Genomic DNA, 4,432 nt, shown 5'->3' with positions numbered 1-4,432 from the left:
TTGGCGATTTTAAGACTTTTGCCAAACATGTGGATAAGTTCACCCATCCCTATTGATGGAGGTATCTGCACCCATCAAGTTTCCATAACTGGCAATATGCTTTACAGTCATTTAGGAGTTAATAAAATCCCCAATTCCATCCGTCATACTTGATATCGCAGCCTTCTTTTTATTTTTCCTCTGTGCTGCTTTATAGTTGGTGCTGCTCCTAGTTTGCACTATTTCTTGTCCTTGCTGCTTTGTAGGCTATTTTTATAGATATGTTTTTCCATCAAAGCACCAGAAAAGAGGCCAGCTCTTCCACCTTTACATTTGGCGTCTGGGCAAGCTGTGATGATTTAAAATGGAGCTGGAAAGCTCAACCAGATCAGAGGGGAAGACGTTAGCTCAGCTTGCGGAAGACAAACTGACAATTCCTGAGGCTCAGAACAATCCGAGATAATGGTACATAACCATCCTGTCATCATTTAAAGGGTAAGTGAACCCAAAACTGATGTGTCACTTGTTTTGTTTTATCCAAGGGAATGATTTACTATGAATCCTCAGGCTATTTTTGTAGTAGCTAATCTTGGTTATGCTTTACAGAAGTGGTATCACTTAATTTTTAATACACTGTCTGGCCAAAGACAAGATCCAAAGCTTGTGGTGGAGGTCATGATCTGGGGCACTTGTATAAGCAGTGTTATAATCTGCAGTGCCTATAGGGCCAATGGTATAATCTGGGGTGTTTGTGGGTGCAGTGTTATGATCTGGGTTTCCTATAGGGCTAATGTTATGATCTGGGGTACCTATGGGGAAAGTTAAGATCTGGGGTGCCTGTAGGTGCAATGTTGTGATCTGGAGTGCCAGTGGGGCAGTGATATGACCTGAGGTGCCTGCAGGTCCAGTGTTGTGATTTGAGGTGCCTGTGGGGGCAGTTATATGATCTGGGGTGCCTGTGGTGGCAGTGGTATGCTTGGTGTTCCTATAGGGCTAATGTTATGATATGGAGTACCTGCGGGGGCAGTGATATGATCTGGGGTGCCTGTGGTGGCAGTGTTATGGCTGGGGTTCCCATAGTCTAATGTTATGATCTGGGGTACCTGTGGGGGAAGTTAGGATCTGGGGTGCCTATGGGTGCAATGATTTGACCTGAGGTGCCTGTAGGTGCAATGTTGAGATCTGGGGTGCCTGTGGAGCAGTGTTATGATCTGCAATGCTATGTGCCCAGGTCAGCTGAATACCCTGATTGCAGGGCAAGAATCAGAAAGCTCAGATTGGTTAGTTGGTCCAGATCAGTTCAGGGAGACACCATTTTCATGCATGGATTGGCTACCACAGTCCAGATCTTAACCCCACTGAGAATCTTTGGGAAGTGGTGAAGAATACTTTATGGTCCAACTTTCTCATCATCAAAACAAGATATTGGCAAAAAAATTGCTGACATTGCATGGGCCTATTGTAATGATACCAAGGCAAATGGGTGCCATAATAAAAGCTAAAGGCAGTCCGATATTAGAGTGTGTGACATTTTTTGGACAGGCAGTGTATGTTCCTATGGTGAGCCCATTAAATAGAAGGGTGAGGGTTTTGCTAGCAGATCAGGGAAGGCCAGGAGAGGATGGACAAGGTAAATACTGACTCCCTTATGGTGTTTGCTTAAAAGGGATCCTGTTATTATGCCTATTATAGGAAAAGCACAGGGTCATTAAAAGTCCTTTCTCTAGCGGTTAGGTGATCTCAGGTGGTGGTAGTGGTGTTATTGGAAGTCTGGTTTTTTGGAGTTAATTTGTTTGTTTTTTTTTGTCCATCTGTTTCCCATTGGGAAAATGTTATCACTTCCAGTCCTGTAGATGCAAAGAAAAGTGAGAATCAATATCTCCAAATAAAATCTACCTAGGACAGCTGTCAACAGACTCCACTGAAAGATTTCCCCTTTATGTCTGTTCTGGTAACCATTGAATAAATGTACTTGTATATTCCTTCATTTGCAGTTGCACGAGCCACAGGTGACCATTAGGTCAAAGTTATTGGGAGGTTACAAAGCAGATGGATGGAATTTTGTTCGGTAAAGTGCTAAGTATCATAAACTGCAATAGACGCGGATAAACCATGGCAATGAACACGCACCCTTGGCTGGTGTGATCATGCATGTGTATTCCATTGTTATTCGTAAATATCTAAGTGTACATTTACTGTTCTGATGCTAGAAGAAATAATACATTGTACAGAGAAGAATAATCAAAGCTAAGCAAGATTCCTCCAGCCTGAAGAGTGAACTGGTTGTGGTTATCTGGGCCTCAGTAGCAGGTCACGGATACAATAGGACCATTTGGCTCGCAGTGAATATAGATGAGGACAATGGCTCATTCTTCCAGCAGTCACCTCATTATAAATGGCAGAAAGCTGGCATGACAATACAAAGTCTCATAGAGAATAAACAAAGTATAATTGCCAGGGGGAAAAAATGTTACCGGCAGCTTTGGATTGTAATACTGAAAGAGACAATGTCAAAGGGAACCGGTTATAATAGATGTATGGGAGCTGAGAGTTTGTTTATGAAGGCTCAAGTTTCCGAGCTGTCATTGTTGTCGTTGTTCCACTACTGCGCATAGTCATACATAGACTTTTGGAAAACTTCTGCACATCCACTGCAGTCATACTTCTTCTTATGTGAATAATGGATACAGCTATATACTCATTTACTAAGGTATTACCATACCTAGGATCAGCCATGGGCTAGAATATATCATTGACTGAGAACTTCCATTGGTGTGAAGCATTTAATTGCACCCTCTTACAGCCCCCGAAAAACCCAATCAGGCCACTAAATAGACTTTCGCTGTGCAGCAAAACTATAACAATAAAGGCTGATGTAGCATGAACACCTTTGAAATGCACGTACAATTTCAGATGTCTCCTGCAAAATTGGTTTCATTGTTGGTGGGAAAATGTAAAGGTCCTAAATGTACATGAAGCCAACTGATCCAATGTTTTCATTGGAAATTGATCGGTCCGATGCTCCAAAACACTGCACACTCATATGTAACATACTGCCCAATTACATTAATAAAGTGTGATGCACAGGATTTATTGGGCCAGATTTATTAAAGCTCTCCAAGGCTGGAGAGGATATACTTTCATAAGTGAGGTTAGATGATCCAGCAAACTTGCAATGGATCTAGTCCAGGATTGAAAACATTTCCTAGCAAATATTACATTACTTTTAACCTCCCTAGCGGTTCATTTATTTCCGGTTTTATATGTCTAAAAGTGGTACATTGTTTTTCATGAAAATATATTTTACAGTATAATATAATAGTATGAGTATAATAAAGTTTGAAACACAAAATCATGTAAAAATAATAAATTGAATGAATTATAAAGTCTATATATTTTTAAAAAATACATATTATACTCATACTAATATATATACTATAAAATAAATGTTCTTGAAAACAATGTACTGCTTTTACATATATAAATCCAATGTATTGCATTCAATAGTTTTTTTATATTGAATGCAATACAAAAAGATTTTGAATTTCCCGCCCCACCAGCAACGTACACACGCACCAACGTCACCGGGAACTCCCCGGTGACTCATCGGATGCAGAAGCTGGCCGGAGGAAGAGAGAAGAAGATGGAGATTGTGGCGATGAACGACGCGGGGCGCCGGCAGATCAGGTAAGGCTCTATTTACTATTACTTCCCATAGGATTACCTACCCTGAGTGTGACTCGGGGTTACCACTTTTAGCAACTTTTTCCTACCCTGAGTCAAACTCGGGGTTACCTCCAGGGGGGTTAAGCAATCAATTCCAGGTTTGCTGGATCACCCAGGTTCACTGATGAAAGTTTATCTTCTCCAGCCTTGGAGAGTTTTAATAAACCAGTCCTATTGTGTACACAATACAAAGTTTTGTACTTCCAATCAAAACATCCGATCAATTCACAACTAATCAAAGTGCAAAAAAATCACTTTTTCCTTTTAAAAAAGGAAAAAGTGAAAGAAGCAACAAAGTTAAGAAACTGCAAAACAAGTTTAGTAAACTCCTTGCAATGTGTCTAGTTTACCTAGAGGGTAATAACAACAAAAGTCAAGTTACACTTTACAACTGTTAGAAATAAAAAAAAATTCCAACCCCACCCTTACCTAAGGCACTCTTAGGAGTCTATAACTATACAGCTGATCCCTATCACTTATACACCAGCCTCTGCCCCTGCAAAAGTCACCGGCAATCACAATGACTAGCATATACACCTACACTCATGTGACAGCACTGAGGCTTGGTAATTGGGACCATAAGAAAACTCTGACGGGTTGCAGGCTTGCATAACTACAATAGATCCAATAAACAATTCAACTGTCATAAAACCATATGCTCAGATTTTCTTTTTGGTTTGTATACCATCCAGTGCAGCCAAATTTGCATATGATATTCTGCAAGAGA

General features: G+C 40.5%; 1 protein-coding gene and 1 long non-coding RNA gene across 2 annotated transcripts in view; one reads left to right on the top strand and one right to left on the bottom strand.

Moving 5' to 3' along the window:
- SNTB1 (syntrophin beta 1) overlaps window positions 1-4,432 on the bottom strand; it is a 112,686-nt gene that overhangs the window by 69,350 nt on the left and 38,904 nt on the right. The window lies entirely within an intron of this gene.
- Window positions 204-4,432, top strand: part of LOC140330525 (uncharacterized) — a 104,094-nt gene continuing 99,865 nt past the window's right edge. The window contains exon 1 of the long non-coding RNA XR_011920755.1: window positions 204-474. This is a non-coding gene — a long non-coding RNA (uncharacterized lncRNA). The remainder of the gene's footprint in view (window positions 475-4,432) is intronic.

This window comes from Pyxicephalus adspersus, chromosome 5, assembly GCF_032062135.1.
Source record: "Pyxicephalus adspersus chromosome 5, UCB_Pads_2.0, whole genome shotgun sequence".
Lineage (NCBI taxonomy): Eukaryota > Metazoa > Chordata > Amphibia > Anura > Pyxicephalidae > Pyxicephalus > Pyxicephalus adspersus.
Note: the sequence above shows the minus strand (reverse complement) of the source record. Positions and strands in the feature narration are given on the sequence as shown.